This window comes from Thalassophryne amazonica, chromosome 18 (genome assembly GCF_902500255.1).
Source record: "Thalassophryne amazonica chromosome 18, fThaAma1.1, whole genome shotgun sequence".
NCBI classification, from domain to species: domain Eukaryota; kingdom Metazoa; phylum Chordata; class Actinopteri; order Batrachoidiformes; family Batrachoididae; genus Thalassophryne; species Thalassophryne amazonica.
In genome coordinates, this window is record NC_047120.1 from 20,553,952 (window position 1) to 20,572,898 (window position 18,947).

Genomic DNA, 18,947 nt, shown 5'->3' on the forward strand with positions numbered 1-18,947 from the left:
CTTGTTGCCATTTTTTTTTTTCATTTGCCTTGAATTTCCTTCTACAAGAGTGCAGTGGGCCCCAGACCCAGGGTCTAAAGCTGCACCCTTAACATTACTGACTTTGTAACCGAGGGGCTCTCTTCAAGATGGTGACCTTTCCTCTCCTCAAATACTGCCTTTGATCTCCTGCCCGACTTCTCAAGTTTGAGTAAGCGGAGCAGTGAGAGATCTTTTTCTTCTCCCCAATGGACCAATTTACAATGATGCAGTTTCACTGGATTCTTTTAGCCCATTGATGGTGTTGTTGCTGGGGTCCAGGATCAGAACTATCTGGTGGATGACACCGCTGATCTGGTGGATGACCCAGCTGAGTGCTGCTACAGAGGAGATGCCTCCCCGCAGCACTGGGAGAAGTTGCACCATTGTTCATACGCCCTGGTGCCTAGGCGCTTTGTGGAGGTTTTAGCTGGGGTTTGTTTCTTTTGAAACATCCTCATACCAAGATCTCTCTCCAACCCACCTTTTTTGCCCTGTATGAATTATCATGTGTGTGGTCAGAGTGCTCTTGTGTCCAAATCTTTTTCCACAGTGAGAACAGACAAATGCTTTATGCCCTGTCTGAATTATCATGTGTCTGATCAGAGTGCTCTTGTGTCGAAATCTTTCTCCACACTAAGAACAGACAAATGCTTTTTGCCTTTTTTAAATTTCTCTTCAATTTCTTTTTTTACAGAGTGCAATGGGCCCCAAACCTGGGGTCTACAGTTGCATCCTAATCATTAATCATTACTGGCATTGTATCCGAGGGCTCTCTTCAAGATGGTGACTGTTCCTTTAACGGCGGATATCTGCACCTCATGAGCTCTTGGGTGACCAGGGATTGCCTTAAGATATTTCTTCAGGTTCTTCTTCATAAGCCCTGTTGCTCCCACCACAACTGGTATAATATCAATTTCTTGGACTGTCTGACTGTCACATCAATAATTTTTGCTGTTTTCTCTTGCTTGTTCCAAATGACAATATCAGGTTTTACTGCACCTCCTTCGATATGTCTTCCTGCTGGGATCTCTTTGTCATAAAAGATAGTCACTTTTCCATTGGATGAGACTGGTGCTGGCTCCCACTCCCAAACGTGTCCCTCTACTTCCAACTCCAGTTCCTTGCATTCTTTCCAATGTAGATATTTACATATCTTGTTATGTCGGCTTGTGTAATGTCCATCTGCCATGAGGATCTGACATGCTTTTTGCCTTTTGTTTTTTCATTTATCTTTGATGTCTTTTTAGTAGAATGCAATGGGCCCCAAACCTGGGGTCTAAAGTTGCATCCTAGGTTCTATAGTTATTTTAACCAGATCTGGCATTGTATCCGAGGGCTCTCTTCAAGATGGTGATCGTTCCCTTAATCGCAGACAACTGCACCTCATGTGCACTTGGGTGACCGGGGATTGCCTCAAGGTATTTCTTCAGGTTCTTCTTCATCAGGCCTGTTGCTCCTACCACAACTGGAATGATATCGATGTCTTTCAATGACCATGTTGTTCTTAGGTCATTTTTCAGGTCTTGGTATTTTGAGATCTTTCCCCTTTCAGCTCGATTCAGGCCGTAATCATTGGGGACTGTCACATCAATGATTTTGGCTGTTTTCTCTTGCTTGTTCCAGATGACAATATCAGGTTTGATTGCACCTCCTTCTATGTGTCTTCCTGCTGGGATCTCTTTGTCGTAGAAGATCGTTATTTTTCCATTGGATGAGACTGGTGTTGGCTCGTGCTCCCAGACATGTTCTTTGACTTCCAACTCCAGTTCCTTGCAGATCTTCCAGTGGAGATATTGACAGATCTTGTTATGTCTGGATGTATAATGCCCATCTGCCATGAGGATCTGGCATGCTGATGTTAGATGGTTTACACTCTCAACAGCTGTATGACAGAATCGGCATTTATCATTTTGTGAGATCCCTGCCATTTTTTTGAAGCCATTAGTTAGAAGTCCCTGATCTTGTGCTCCAATCAGAATTCTTTCTCCATCAAAACCAAGTTTTCCATTTTTTAGCCACTGCATTGATCCAACTTTGTCGATGTATTCCTTTTCGAGTTCTTCTTGGAAACGTCCGGCTCTTTTGTGTTGTTTCCATCTTTCCACTCGATGTTTTCCTTCTTTTTTGCAGTATTGTTCTCTGGTCTGTCTTGCAAGTTTTGTTGCAGGCATGAGACTGTTGCTTTTTCTCTCTTGTAGAAGTTCTCCGCCAAAGTTTTTTGCCAGTTTAGTGATTGAGGTCCGTTCAGTTATGGCCTCGTGGTGTTGTGTGACCGTTTTTATGATTTCTTCTTCAGAGCTCTTTAAGTACTGTCCAATACTTATTATCGATGCTCTGTAGGCCTGGTTGATTTCAGTAAGACCCATACCGCCTTCTCTGCGAGGTAGGTATATTCTGTCCATGCACTGATTTCTGTATGTGATTTTGTGGAGGGTGAGCATTTTTCTGGTTTTTGTGTCCAATTTGTTAAGTTCGCATTGTGGCCAGTTCACTATGCCAAATCCATAGGTCACCACTGGTATTGCAAACTGGTTTATGGCTGTGATTTTATTTTTTGGTGTCAGCTGTGTTTTGCAGATCTTTTTTAAGCGGTTTAGGTATTCTTTTGTTGTTTTTGTTCTCATTTTCTTGTGTTCAATTGAATTACTTTGTTCAATTCCCAAGTATTTGTATGTGGAGTCTGCAGCCAGGTCTGCAATGTAGCTCCCTTCATCCAATTGTATGTTTTCGGTTTTTGTCTTTTTTCCTTTTGTCAATGTGCATTTTGAGCATTTATCCAGTCCAAATTCCATGCCAATGTCTTTTGAGAACTTATGGGCAGTTTCCACGAGTTGAGTGAGTCCGTTTTTTGTGTTGGCATAGATTTTCAAATCATCCATGAACAACAGATGGTTCACAAGTTTTTGGTTTTCCTTTCCTTTGTCTTTACTTAAGTCATATCCAATGTCTTGCTCCTTCAGGATCTTGCTGAGCGGGTCCATGATTAAGCAGAATAAGAGAGGTGAAAGGCTGTCTCCTTGAAGTATCCCTCTCTGAACTCGTACGTCTGGGATTGTTATTTGTCCCTCTGTGTGATTGAGGGTGATGGTGGTGTTCCACTTGTTCATTTGTGCTTTCAGGAAGGTTCTTATTTTCTCATTGATGTTGTAGAGTTCTAAGCACCTCAAGATCCAGGAGTGTGGTACACTGTCAAATGCCTTTTTGTAATCAATCCAAGCCATGCTGAGGTTCCTCTGCCTTGTTTTGCAGTCCTCCAGGATAGCTTTGTCTGTCAGTAACTGGTCTTTAGCTCCTAATCTTCTTTTGGAACATCCTTTCTGTTCATTTTCCAGGTAGCCACCATTGTCAAGATGTTCATAAATGGCATCAGCTATGATTCCTGTCAGCCATTTGTATGTTGTTGTTAGGCAGCAGATGGGTCTGTACTTGTTGGGAAGCTGTGTTTCCTTGGTTTTTGGAATTAGGCTTGTGTTCCCTGTCGTTAGCCAGTCTGGTGTGTCCTCTTCTCCGTTCAATATTTTTGTGAAAGCCACAGCATAATGTTGGTGTAATGCTGTCAGTCTTTTCAGCCAAAAATTTGGGATTTTGTCGATGCCAGGTGCCTTGAAGTTACTGTATTCACTCATTTTCTTTCTGATCTCTTCTTCATTGATTACAATTGCTGGCATTTGTTGTTTGTCTTTGTTTTTCTGTTGTATTTTTTCAATCCACTCAGCCTCTTGGTGTTGTTTTGGGTCTTCAAAGAGTGGTCTCCAAAATTTTTCAATTTCCTTTCTCTCAAGTGGTTGTTGTACTTCTATTGTGTCATTTGCCAGCTTTCTGTACACTAGTCTGGGGTTTGTTGCAAATAGTTTGTTTATCTGTTTTGCTTGTATTTTCTTGTCTTTATTCCTAATTTGTGCTGCGAAAGCTTTTACTAAGGCTTGATGTTCAGCCAGCCTTCCACCTAGCAGTTTGTCTTCAACATTGTATTTTCTTTTAATGCGATTTATTTTTTTTAGAAGATTCTTTTTGTGGTTCTTGTTTCCCAAAAATGTGGCCATTTGGGAGATCTCTGCTCTTAGGCAGCTGATTTTTTGTTGTAATTTCTTTTTCCATCGTGGCATACTTTGTATGTAACATGCCGCTTCATAATTTACAGAGTTTAACTCTGTCAATGTGGCTCCTCTTGGGACCAGTTTGGTCAGTCCTATGTTAACTTTTTGAAGGATATTTTTGAATTTTTTATTCTCTTTTAGTTTAGTCAGCTTTGGGCGCTCTTTCATGTCCATTTTTCTTGTTTCTTCAATCTTATTTGCCAATTCCTCTTCTAGTTCCTGCTGTTCTGGGTCTGTGTGCACCTGTGAATTATTTTGTAGATGAGCTGGTGAGTTGTTCGTTTTTTCGGTGGGCAATGAGTTGCTCGTTTTTTTAGGGGGCAGTGAGTTGTTCATTTTTTCGTGAGGCAGTGAGTGGTTCGGTTTTTCGTGAGGCATTGAGTTGTTCGTTTTTTCGGGAGGCATTGAGTTGTTCGTTTTTTCGGGAGGCATTGAGTTGTTCGGTTTTTTGGGAGGCAGTAAATGGTTCGGTTTTTCGGGAGGCAGTAAATGGTTCGGTTTTTCGTGAGGCAGTAAATGGTTCGGTTTTTCGTGAGGCAGTAAATGGTTCGGTTTTTCGTGAGGCAGTAAATGGTTCGGTTTTTCGTGAGGCAGTAAATGGTTCGGTTTTTCGTGAGGCAGTAAATGGTTCGGTTTTTCGGGGGGTAGTGAGTTGCTCGTTTTTTTGGGGGGCAATGACTTGTTCATTTTTTCGGGAGGCAATAAATGGTTTGGTTTTTCGGGAGGCAGTGGATGGTTTGTTTTTTCGGGGATAAACTTTTTTGAGGGCAATCATTTTTTGGTGGTGTAATGGGTTGCGTCAGAGGGCAGATGCCTTCTTTTATCATTTTCTCAACCTCCTGTTGCATTGTTTTTATTTCATTATCTGAGAAATGTTTTTGTTTGGGTTGTGAGATTCTTACAAGTGATGTCTTTCTTACTTGGGCAGTGGTGGTGGAATATTTTTTGCCATTCTTTGGATGTCTTTGTCTGATTTTTGGGGTATTTTATTTTGGCATATTCTTTTGCCCACAACAGTATCCATTCTTCCTCCCTCTTCCACTGACTCCTTTTAAACTGTAGTTGCTTCCCTTTATCCAGCAATTGATAGTCTTTTATCGCTTCCTTTTGGGCTTCTTCCTTTATTTTTTTTATTTCCTCAGTCGTCAGATATTTTGCGATCTGTGAGGCAATCGATTCCAGTTTTGCGGTTGTGGTGGCTTCTTTCTTTTGTGTAGGTAAATCCGCTTCTTTTATGCGTTCCTCAAATACTGCTTTTTTCTTTTTGCCCTGTATGAATTATCATGTGTCTGTTCAGAGTGCTCTTTGTCCATATCTTTGACCACACTCAGAACAGACAAATGTTTTTTGCCTTTGGTTTTTCATTTATCTTTGATGTCTTTTTAGTAGAATGCAATGGGCCCCAAACCTGGGGTCTAAAGTTGCACCCTAGGCTCTATAGTTATCATAACTAGATCTGGCATTGTATCTGAGGGCTCTCTTCAAGATGGTGATCGTTCCCTTAATTGCAGACAACTGCAATACATGTGCACTTGGGTGGCCGGGGATTGCCTCAAGATATTTATTCAGGTTCTTCTTCATCAGACCTGTTGCTCCCACCACAACTGGGATGATATCGATGTCTTTCAATGACCATGTTGTTCGTAGGTCATTTTTCAGGTCTTGGTATTTCGAGATCTTTCCCCTTTCCGCTCAGAGTGCGCTTTTGTCCAAATCTTTTACCAGGTTTTTGTCCTGTCTGAATTTTCATGTGATTGTTCAGAGTTCCCTTCTGTTGTCTTTTACTCTGACCAGAACAGCGAAATGGTTTTCTGCTTACTTGCCTCCCATTCTGTTGCTCTGAGTTGTTTATGTGACCAGATGCTTTTCCATATTTAGAGTAATTAGATTGTTCCTCATCAGTGTTGCCTGAATTTTTTTGACAGTTAAAACGTGACATACATTTTCTGGTCTGTTTCCAGTCACAACTGTCATCAGTCTCAGTTCCAGAACTGTCTGAACTCCTGCCACTGGTATCTGGTTGTAAATGACTGTTTGGACCTGAGTTGATGGCTGGTTGTGGTCCTCTCCATCAGCTTCTGCTGTCAGTGTTCTGTGTACAGATGAGCTGCTGGTTACAGGATCAGCCTCTGTACTCTCATCTCTTTGACTTTGATGAAGCTGTGATGACTCTGGTTTTTCATCATCATTTTCACTCTTCACAGGGACAGCAGTGAAACCAAACTTTGTGAGATCTGCCTCCTCCAGCTGCTGAAGCTGCTCTCCCTGTTGACTTATCCACAGCTTCCTCTTTAATGTCCTCCTGGTCAACACTCAGACTCCATTCCTAGTGTTCAGGGAGAGTTTCTTCTTTCATCACCAACAAGGGCTGCATGTCTGTAAAGAAACAATTTAACAATACATGTTAAAACAGCACTCAGTGAAATAAAGTAGCAGAGTGGTGAGTTTGACCTGATGACAGTAAATTTTAGCGCTGATGGAACTAGAGTGGAAATGTACTTCAGGAGGATTTGTTTCACATTTTCCACATTTTAATTCAGCTTTTATTTTCCAGAATTGACAATTGTTATGCATTTTCTATATTACTACATAAGAATATGAGATGTCTACAGATGGTACAGAATACTGCTGCTTGAGTTTTGATGAAAACCAGGAGGTTTGATCACAGACATTCTAGCTTCCCTTCACAGGCTCCATGTGACTCAAAGAGCAGATTTGACAGGGAAACACAAGTTACCAAATCAACCCAACCAACTCCCTGTCAGTTGGAAATCAAATCAACATGTAAATCCACCTCGGCTCTGCTGTGGCAACCCCGAGTGAAAACAAGGGAACGGCTGACGGGGCTTAATTTTTACACCCAAGGCCTGTCAAGTGTGATGAAATAATCTCCTCTGGCAGCTTTTGTGGAAGCTCCTTTGTCTTTCCCACGACTGCACCTCAAACGTAGTCCCAAAGACAACTAAACTGAAGCAACTTAGCGATTTTAGACCTGTCGCTTTAACATCATTAATAATGAAAATCTTTGAGAGTATTGTGAAGAATGTTATTTTGGAAAGGGTGGACGGAGCCCATGACACACTTCAATTAGCTTACCAGGCAGGGAGGGTGGGGTGGAGGATGCAAAGGTTTTTATTCTTGACTCCTTGTATAAACTGAAGAAACACATGCACATGCCAGACTCTTGTTTGTGGACTTTGTTAGTATTTAATATGATGCAGCTGTATCTTGTAGTACAAAGGAGAGATAATTTCCACCTGCCTCACCAACTTGTTTTATGGGTTATGAATTTTTTTTTTATTGATTTAATATCAAGAATGGAAACATTTTTACACAATTTTTTACAGAATCCACTGAGGCATTTTCACAGTTATTATGTTTGTGAAGGATATAATAATATCCTGCAGAGCTGGATGTAGCAGAGCTGAAGATGTTGTGATTCTCTTTGGAATTGATGAGAATGGGCAGGATTAGGAATGAACATATTAGAGGGATAGCTCAGGTGGGATGTTTGGAGACAAAGTCAGACAAGATTGAGATGGTTTGGACGTGCAGAGGAGGGACCCAGGGTATATAGGGAGAAAGATGCTGAGGATGAAGCCACCAGGCAGAAGGAGAAGAGGGAGGCCAAAGATGAGGTTTATGGATGTGCTCAGGGAGGACATGCACGTCCTGCCTTGATGGGGTGCGTGAAACTGTAGTTATGTGCATCCATTCTAAACCAGTGATGCGTCTCGGATTGACCGGAAAACAACTGCTCGCATCACTGATGCAAACAGGTAAAGTGGCCCGGTAGACAGAATCAAAGATAGTTCTGTTAAAGACTATTTCTGGGACCAGACTTCTATCACAGCCCCTCTTTCAAACCCCATTTGTGCACTATAAGGGAGGTTTGCCTCGATTTTTCCCAGTTTAATGTGTAATTTAATGTTGGGCACGAACTCAGAAGACAAAGATTGACAGAAAACAGACTTCAATTTTAGATGCTGTAATGAAAGATACCTTCACTAAACAGAAAGTTGCTACAACCAGCTTGCAAGCTGATCACACAGCACTGTCCCTGCCTCTCCTGCCTGTCCTCAGCTCAGCACCCAGATGGGCGGATCATTGCCCTTAGCATGGATCAGGTAAGTTATATGATTGGTTGAAAGATGTTGCATTTAACATTTATATGTGGTGACTGCTCACGTTGTATTATCTGAAATGGTATCTGTAAAAGTAAAACTGTGTTTTGTCTGTGTAGCGTGGTAAGCAAAAGAACAACATGTAGCATGGCATTCCAGAGGAGATATGAAGTTATTATTATTTATATAAGGAGATGTGAAGTTAGCGAAGTAGCAAATATCCCATGAGACATACTGCCCAACAGCACACTTTCACATTTACACTACAGTGTAACAGAGTCAGTTATGCAGCAACAATGTGTGTATGCAAAAATATGCTGTACATTAGTTATTGGTATAATTACACAAAATCTGTGTAACCTTGATTTGATTTTTATTCATTTATTTTAGCTAATACCTGACAGGTTGGGCCTCCAGGTCAGTATGTGGAACTTCAATATGCACCTGTCCCCTTACGTTCACATTTTAATGTGACACTGCCCTCTATAAGTAGCGTTTTTGCGCCTTTCCTCTCCCCTTTTGTTACTGATGTCCGAGGGAGAGGTAAGTCGTCTTGCACTTGGGAGGGAATTTCTGTTTTAGCCTTGGTTAATTGCATTTTTTTAAGTTTATCGGCTAGTTTAGGTTTGTTATAAAGTACCTACGATGTGCTGAAACATATATGTCATTTGTGTAGGGGCATGTTGTGTTGAAGCCACTGACTGGAGGATTTTTATTTTTTATTTCATTGTTTGTCAGGTATGTTATATCCCATTAAATGATTTAATGTATTATTTGCCCTTTTGTTACTGATGTCCGAGGGAGAGGGGCATGTGTTGAAGCCACTGACTGGAGGATTTTTATTTTTTATTTCATTCATTTTTATTTCACGACCTCCAAAGATACACACGTCTGAGACTCTTCCTCAAACACAACGCAGAGTCAGTCACTACCGGTTACACTTGAATCAACATATCATGCCTGGCAGCAAAGCCGGCTATTAATTCTAGCAAGTTACCAAGGAAAATTTCTGTAGCTTGGGTTGTTGATGGAAACTGCAGAAAATAATGGATTTTATTTATTGAAGTCATGTTGTTTTGAATTAATATTGCAGTGATTAATAAATTCTGGGAGCAAAGATAATTATTCTACTCATAACCAGAGCTGCTCTTACCCGTGTACAACAGGTTACTGATGTTGACCTTTTAGTGCCAAGTGTTGGATCAAAATAAACCAAACCTCTACGTGCCAGAATACACAAATCACTGCCACCAGAATCATTTCAGTTACCTTTGTTCATTTCTAAATTCAAAGTCTCTGCTGACCTTGGACAAAGTGAGTCAACATTGAGGGTGGTGATGTCACTTTCCTTCAGTGAAACATTAGATTTTACAAAATATGGAGAAATTTTACATGTATCTTCCATTAAAACCCTCCTCATCCTGTTGTGTAAGTATTCATAGAATCACTGGAGGAATACCTGATGAGGAAAACATTTGACAGTTACAACAACATGTTCTAAAGTATCAGTAACACAAACAAAGCTGAGTGAAAAAAAATCTGTTCTGTAGAACAGATTTGGAGGATTAAAAACAGCATCCAGCGCTTTACCTGTTTTGCTCTCTTCTTTTAATTGACTCATTTTATCTTCCTGGTCTGTGATCATTCGTTCATCAGCAGGTGTTAGCTGTAGTTTCAACATGTCCCTCAGCTGCTGGACTTCAGACATGTTTGTAGAAAGACTTTAAAACACACAAAAGAAAGAGAGAGTCAATGACCAAGTGGAAGAAAGACTAAAAACAGGCCGATTTAATCATCTGCTGCTGATCTACTGCCCAGGCTGACCAATCATAAGTGTGAGACACCACCGAAACGTCCCTGTTCTGGGACAGACATCCGAAAGCAGGAGACACCAACACTGAAACTAAACATCACCTGACGTGCATGTTTTTTGTACTGATGAGAGAGAGAGACAGAGAGAGAGAGAGAGAGAGATGATATTAATGTCCATAAGATGTTCCTTTAAGTCAAACTACTGTTCTGAACTAAGATGGTCAGTGATCAGAAAGAGAAAAGAAAACAATGAAACATTGTCCATATTTTGTAGCAAAGTAATGCGACATTTGTCAAATACTGTGGCAACAAATTTCTAACATTAAGTTTAACAAAACATTGTGTGTTGCCACATGGGAAAAAAATGTATCACCTTTTTTTTTTGTTTACCCCATATTAACAAATTTTGATCTTGACTACAAAACATAATTTGACTGAAGTCTGAAGAAAACATGTCAGATTGAAAAATCAGTGTTAGATTAAAATAATTTTTCAAACACTCTCAAAGTATTTTGTAAATTAACAATGGTTTGGTAGCAGTGTGAGAGACAAAGAAAACACTGTGAAGCTCTAATAATGTGCCAAACATCAGTGGGACTCCCTCTGATATAGATCTAGCAGAGATAGATGTACATACAGTACAGTACATTCACAAGCAGACAAACGGCCAAAACACAGTGGGTGGTGATGCCTCAGATTCATCCATTAGACTCCATAAATCCTCCCTCTGACACTCAGTATCATGACAGCTGCCCCCCCAATCTCACTGTCTCATCAGTCCTTTTTATGCTCCTCAAATAACATGTCTGCAGCTGCTCACATGTCCAACAACTCTTCCACTCTCAGAATGTGCAATAAATCATTTGTATTATCAACATGATCAGGAGCCATAATTCACCTACAGTGTTAAAGAGGATTTTAAAGTCGTCAGTCATCCAGATAGATGTTCAATTTTTTTCTTAATATGGTTATTTTTATTATAGGGCAGCGTGGGGGTTAGTGTGCTTGCTTCCAAACCAGAAGGTAATCGGTTCAAGAGCACCTCTGCTCATTCTCCATGTCATGTGGAATTGTGCCAGGAAGAGCATCCAGTGTAATACTTGTGCCAAATCAACATGCAGATACATATCAGATCTGCTGTGGCAACTGTGAGCAAAGAGAGACACTGAAATAACTTAAGATGGCTATTTTTGTTATCCAGTCTCCTGCTCTTCATGTCAACTTGTGTCTCTGTTTATCTGTGCAGTTGGAACATCAGCAGTTTCCTTTAGGATAAATTAAAGTCTTCTGATTCTAAATGACTCGAGGGAAACCATGGTGTTGTGCTCAGGAGTCATGACGTTGATTCATGAGCTTCAGATTTTACGAATTGTGTACATAGTAACATTTTTTTGTGTGTATAAATTAATGAAAAACTATAATCAATAGCATTGATTGATCGGCTTCATCAGTCCATCACTAAGCTGAAGAACTCCAACACAAACTAACAGCTATCATTTTGATGTGGTGGATTTGGTCTGAAATAAAGTTTAGTGGACAAACCTGCTCTGGATCAGCAAACTTCAAGCTTGAAAACAGCATCCAGCACGTTGACTAGTTTCTTCTCTTCTTTAAATCCACTCGTTTCTTCTTATTGCTCTGTGAGGTTTGTTTCTACCAACTCAAATATCTCGGTATTAGCAGCAGTTAGCCGCTGGTTCAACAACCTTCTCAGCTGTTCCACCTTTTCGCGCTAACTTCGCCTTTTCGTCTTCTTCCGGTTTACTGTCGACCTTTGTGCTTCTGGAACTCTTCAAAAAAACATTGTCGGATCACAAAGTGAAGTTTGATCTGTTCAGAGAAGAGTTTCCAGCCTCTTCTTCTAATAGATTCCGGCAGGCTATACGCTGGTGTAACATAATGCTGCCCCCCACAGGTAATAGTTAAATACTTTATCATGTTAGACTCAAATAGGTTGGTGGAATGGAGGAACTTAATCACAGCTTTGTCCACTAAATGCGAGTAACTGCCCTCAGAAAAAATTGACCTAAAAGAAAACTCAGTCAATCCACAGTCTGACAAATCTTTAAACAATTTCCGCCTATCACTAGAATACATAGGACAGCACATTAAAACATGATGAACACTTTCCAACTGACCACACTGACACAACCCATCTGGATGTTTTCCAATCACTTTTAAATATGCTGCCAACCCACAATGCCCCACTCTCAATCTAATCAATTTGACTTGATCCTTACACAGGATGAGGAGTCTCTTATTTTTAATCGAAGGCTGACATAAAATAGTGCCGCCCTACGGACTCACTCTCCCACTGCTTTTGGCACTTCTGATCACTCAACTCTTTAAAAATACTAAAACAATCAACCTTTCCCAAAGGGATATTAACATCAACGTTATTCTTCAGAAGGGACTCTTTGGCCAATGAATCTACGATCTCATTACCTATAATGCCAGAGTGCCCAGGAATCCAAGTGAAGGTTTACACAACAGCCAGCTGACTCAACGCGATGGAGGCAAGACAGAATCTCTAGCACGACGTCAGGACGAGCTCCTCCTGAGGCTCCGCCCATCAAAGCTTGCAATGCAGCTGCAGAATCAGAATAAATACGACACTCTGTTACTTTGTACCCACTCTAACGCCCACCATATAGAGTTTCCAGCTTCTCCAGCTAACTAGCTTTAGCCTCGGACAACAACAGGAAACATTTATTCTACGCTGGGACAAACCAGTTTACAGGCTGATTACCGCCACCTGCTGGACTAGAATATGGACATGTTGTCGACGTCCATAGTGAAGTGGCCTCTGTGTGTTTGTGTGTCCGGAGCATCAACTGAAATCCAGAAAGAGCTGACTTTCGTCCGTTGGCATACTTGTGTATTTTTTTTTCCATTAGGATTCAAGCCGTGAAAACAGCAAGGTGATCGGAATAATATTTTTGAGAAATAAGTCATTTCTGAAAACAAGACTGTTTATGTCGCACTTCCGCAGTAAGAGCATGTATTTCAAAATAAAAGCCTGTGAGGTTTCTGTTGACCTGACAGTTCATCAGTTTGCCGATTCTCTTAACATCCCAGACAGCAGATTCAAATCTGGACATTTTCTGTCTGAGTGTGACCCCAAACCCAGAATAAACATGTTCACACTACAGACAAAACTGCAGACATGTTGCCCTCATGCGTCCGATAAAAGTATTTACAATTTTAAAGGCAGAAGTACAAACAGAAAGTGTAAACAAAACCTGATCGACTTTCTAAACACTTGTGTAGATAGATTTTGTAACCTCCAAACAAATGTAACTTACACTCCAGAAAATACAGAACTTAAAATGATCAGAGCAGCTGAACGGCAGCGTTGTAAATCTGGACGCCCTGTTGTCCTCAGTTCATGTCCGTGTCTTCTATCATGTTGATCTTCCAGCATTTCTGCTGCCAAATTTTCTTCATGACAGAATCAGAAATGCCGATGATTCAGGAAAAATGTTGTTCACCTTTAACACACTCCTCGTTCCACCTCCACCACCGACCTCTGACCTTACAGGTATAGCAGCAGACATCATGAACCAGTTCTAGTTAATAACCACAGCTCACCCGGGTTTATTCTCCCAACTATTTCCCTGCACTATGCAGGCGAGGAAAATGATCACACACTCCAAATAAAATTCTTTCTCAATGGCTATAAATTTTGAATCATTTTAGTGTTTACACTATTGTGTAAATAGACTTTTGAATGAAATATGAAGTACCAGCTGAAATGTTGACAGCAGTGTGTCAATTGGATCAGGAAACAAAAAGTTGCTGTAAATATTTTTGCTGGAAGTTGTGATTCTTTTCCAAAACTTTACTGAAAATCTGCAAATTTTCCTGAAAGTCATCCTTTTTTTTTTTCTACCGGAGAACATGAAATTCAGGAACATGCTCAATTTATTGGGGAATTTCGTAGTTTTCATAACCAAGAGTTGATATTTTTCCCCAAATTCAAATTTCAAAATTCTGCATTGAAGAACAGAGCTTTGACAAATCAAACAAAACCATCAGAACTAAAATGTATCCAGAAACTGGAGGAGAAGCAGCATTTTGGGTGAATTTTATTATTTTCCAAAGAACGTCTGTTTACTACAAAATTCTAAATTTGGTGAGGAAGAATTGTGAACAGTCTTTAAATGAATCAATGAAAACCATCAGAATTATAATCAGAATGTGAAGAAGAAAATGTTATTAATTTAACTCTTTTCATCACAAAAATGTCAAAATTCTCTATGGAAGAATTATGAACAGAGCAGAAAAAAAAACAAAAAAAATTCCTAAACTGTTCACCATCTACCTTTTTATAAAAACCCTTTCGCGATCTGTTTAATTCGTTACTTGATTCACATAAAAAGTGTGCATCCTTTCTCTTCAGGTGGTCGACACACAGCACTGTGTTCAACAAAAATACGCAAACACACTGCTTCACTTTAAATACACAAGTCTATTTAAGATCATCTGTGTCACTGTTTGAGAGCACACAGTCAATAAGAACAGATAGCAAATTCTGTAGCTGCAGACAAACTGCAGGCCTCCGGTGCAGGGGCGGAGCCACAGGGGTGAGGAGTGGGGAAGAGCCCCCTCCAAACCCCTTAAAGGCCCACTTTTGCAGCAAGTTTAAATACATATTTTGCACATAAAAAGAATCCTCCACCTCCTCATCAGATTCTCATACTTTGAAACAAATAAGATATTATTATTATGTAAGAGTGGTGGCCAAGTGGTTAGTGCACTTGGTTTCAGTGTGCAAGACTCCTGGTTCAAACCCCACCCGTACCACATTTCTCCAAGTAATGTGAAGTTGCGTTAGAAGGGCATCCGGCATAAAAATTGTGCCAAATCAATATGCAGATCTACAGGGTGTCCCAAAAAATGCAACAAAATCATTTGACTAATTCTGCAACAGCTAATCTTTTTTTTTTTTTTTTGAGACATCAAGATATATGTGAGGAGTGTCTTCTGATGTAGTTTGAGACTGGTCCAATGAGGATCAGTATTCAGAAGTATTTACATTTTCTATGGATTTATTTTGTGGTACTTTTTTGGGATACCCTGTACCTTCAATCTGCTGTGGTGACCCCGATCGAAAACATGGGACCAGTCAGTCATCGGGACTTGGTTTACTATTTGTAATATTTCAGAATAAAGTAATTTTGCAAAAAAAAAAAAAAAAAAAAACAACCCTAGAAGCACTCAGAGAGTGCAAACCTCCGCCAAGGCCATGGGGTCACTGACGCCATAACATCTACACGCTGTGCAATCACTGAACCTAAAAAAGTCTAACAATGATGTCTGCTCAGTCGTAAAAAAAGTTTAATCTGCTGTGACTGGACAGCATGTATCCTTAGCACTTGGCATCACAGTTTATTGCAACTTGCACCTTTCCCAGGAGGTACTATCATCTGAGCAGATATTGATATTGCATGTGCTTATAGACAAAAACAAATAAGAGACAAAATTCAATTTATTATTGAACTAAACTGCAAATATTTTATTTTTTTTTTTTACATTTATGAAACACTTCTCTAAACAAGGCCATGAGGTCACTGACCCTAAAGAGATTCCCTCCTTGGCACAGTGATCTATTCAACAATTCAGTGTTACAACCAAAACTATGATACATATATACTATACTATGATGATACATACACTTTTCTTTCCTTTATATTTGACATCCTTTACCATGAAAACATACCACTAGAACTTGGAATCACTTTTATGTCTTCATTAGTTCAATAGTTATTGTATAAAAATGATTTTTCGGTAATGGTGGTTTTCTTCTGGATCTAGCTCCATAACATTTGAAGCTACATCAAATCTGATGACACCTTACTGAATCAGTACAGATTCAGCTACAACTGGTGTTAGTTGTGCATCTCTAGCTTCATTTGTCACCTCACTGACATTTTCTATTTTCCCCTATATTTTTGCATATTCTGGATCACCAGATCCGGAATCCGGATCCGATCATCACCAAACTTTGTTGTTTAATATAACGTTTGACTATCTTACTATATTTTCGTTTGCTTGTCTTGTATCATGTATTTTCAGGTGGCTCTTTTGTCCAAATCTTTGACCACATTCAGAACAGACAAATGGTTATTGTCTTTCATTTGTCTTGAATTTCCTTCTAATAGAGTGCAGTGGGCCCCAGACATGGGGTCTAAAGTTACACCCTTAACATTACTGACATTGTATCAGAGGGCTCTCCTTAAGATGGTGACCTATCCTCTCTACTGCCTATGATCTCCTGTTCCACTTCTCACATTTGAGTAAGCAAAGCAGTGAAAGATCTTTTTCTTCTCCCCAATGGACTGATTTACAATGGTGTAGGTTCACTGGATTATTTTGGCCCTTTGATGGTGTTGTTGCTGGGATCCAGGATCAGAACTATCTGGTGGATCACCCAGCTGAATGCTGCCACAGGAGAGATGTCTCCCCAAAGCACTAGGAGAAACTGCACCATTGCTTTCTTTACATGCCCTGGTGCCTAGGCACTTTGTGAAGATTTTAGTTGGGGTTTGTTTTCTTTGAAACGTCCTCATACCAAGATCTCTCCTGGCAAACCCCTTCACAGTGGGACTGAGGACACTCGAGGCTCGGGTATGAATTATCATGTGTTTGTTCAGGTTGCCCTTTAGCCCAAATCTTTTACCACACTGAGAACAGACAAATGCTTTTTGTCTTTTGTTTTTTCATTTATCTTTGATGTCTTTTTAGTAGAATGCAATGGGCCCCAAACCTGGGGTCTAAAGTTGCATCCTAGGTTCTATAGTTATCTTAACCAGATCTGGCATTGTATCCGAGGGCTCTCTTCAAGATGGTGATCGTTCCCTTAATTGTCCTGTATGAATTATCATGTGTATTTTCAGGGTGCTCTTTTGTCCAAATCTTCGACCACATTCAGAATAGACAAATAGTTTTTGTTGTTTTTCATTTGCCTTGAATTTCCTTCTAATAGAGTGCAGTGGGCCACAGACATGGGGTCTAAAGCTGCACCCTTAACATTACTGACTTTGTATCAGAGGGCTCTCTTCAAGATGGTGACCTATCCTCTCCTCATATACTGCCTTTGATCTCCTGCCCCACTTCTCATGTTTGAGTAAGCGAAGCAGTGAGAGATCTTTTTCTTCTCCCCAATGGACCAATTTACAATGATGCAGTTTCACTGGATTCTTTTGGCGCTTTGATGGTGTTGTTGCTGGGGTCCAGGATCAGAACTATCTGGTGGATGACACCGCTGATCTGGTGGATGACCCAGCTGAGTGCTGCCACAGAAGAGATGTCTCCCCGCAGCACTGGGAGAAGTTGCACCATTGCTTTCGTCATACGCCCTGGTGCCTAGGCACTTTGTGGAGGTTTTAGCTGGGGTTTGTTTCTTTTGAAACATCCTCATACCAAGATCTCTCCTGGCAAACCCCTTCACAGTGGGACCGAGGACACTCGAGGCTCGTTTCCAGTAGGAACTATGAATTATCATGTGTTGGTTCAGGCCGTTCTTTCGTCCAAATCTTTTACCACACTCAGAACAGACAAATAGTTTTTGTCCTGTATGAATTATCATGTGTTCTTTCAGGCCGTTCTTTCGTCCAAATCTTTTACCGCACTCAGAACAGACAAATGCTTTTTGTCCTGTATGAATTATCATGTGTATTTTCAGCTGGCTCTTTTGTCCAAATCTTCGACCACATTTAGAACAGACAAATGGTTTTTGTTCTGTATGAATTATCATGTGTATTTTCAGGGTGCTCTTTTGTCCAAATCTTCGACCACATTCAGAACAGACAAATAGTTTTTGTCCTGTATGAATTTTCATGTGTTCGTTTAGGCTGTTCTTTCGTCCAAATCTTTTACCACACTCAGAACAGACAAATGGTTTTTGCCCTGTATGAATTATCATGTGTCTGTTCAGAGTGCTCTTTAGTCCATATCTTTGACCACACTCAGAACAGACAAATGCTTTTTGTCCAGTATGAATTATCATGTGTGTGTTCAGGTTGCTCTTTTGTCCAAATCTTTTACCACACTCAGAACAGACAAATGCTTTTTGTCCTGTATGAATTATCATGTGTGTGTTCAGGTTGCTCTTTCGTCCAAATTTGTTACCACACTCAGAACAGACAAATGCTTTTTGTCCTGTATGAATTATCATGTGTGTGTTCAGGTTGCTCTTTTGTCCAAATCTTTGACCACACTCAGAACAGACAAATGCATTTTGTCCTGCCTGAATTCTAATGTGTTTGTTCAGAGTGCCCTTCTGTTTCTGTCTTTTACTCTGATCAGAACAGCTAAATTGTTTTCTTCCTGCTTGCCTCTCCTTTTGTTGTTCTGAATTGTTAATATGACCAGACGCTTTTACATATTTAGAGCCTTTGAATTGTTTCTCATCAGTGTTGCTTGAACTAACAATATTGGTATTTTTTCGACAGTTAAAACTTGACTGAAGTTCTCCAGTCTGTTTCCAGTCATAACTGTCATCAGTCTCAGTTCCGATACAGTCTGAACTCCTGCCACTGGTATCTGGTTGTAAATGACTGTTTGGACCTGAGTTGCTGGCTGGTTTTGGTCCTCCATTGTCCTCTCCATCAGCTTCTGCTGTCAGTGTTCTATGTACAGATGAGCTGCTGGCTCCAGGCTCAGCCTCTGTGCTCTCATCACTTCGGCTTTGATGAAGCTGTGATGGCACTGGTTTTTCGTCATCATTTTCACTCTTCACAGGGACAGCAGTGAAACCAAACTTGGTGAGATCTGCCTCCTCCAACTGCTGAAGCTGCTCTCCCTGCTGACTTACCCACAGCTTCTTTTCTTCTTTAATATCCTCCTGGTCAACACTCAGACTCCATTCCTGGTGTTCAGGGAGAGTTTC

At 40.4% G+C, this 18,947-nt stretch overlaps 2 long non-coding RNA genes across 2 annotated transcripts; both read right to left on the bottom strand.

Annotated features, from left to right (window-relative positions):
* Window positions 1-509: 509 nt before the first annotated feature.
* On the bottom strand, window positions 510-18,263 carry LOC117531225. Its single transcript, XR_004566573.1, has 3 exons — window positions 18,188-18,263; window positions 13,582-13,588; window positions 510-643 (listed from the first exon to the last, which is right to left on the bottom strand). It is a non-coding gene; the product is annotated as an uncharacterized LOC117531225 (long non-coding RNA).
* LOC117531218 lies at window positions 6,484-11,626 on the bottom strand. The gene is made up of 3 exons (XR_004566565.1): window positions 11,597-11,626; window positions 9,833-9,963; window positions 6,484-6,494 (listed from the first exon to the last, which is right to left on the bottom strand). It is a non-coding gene; the product is annotated as an uncharacterized LOC117531218 (long non-coding RNA).
* Window positions 18,264-18,947: the final 684 nt, after the last annotated feature.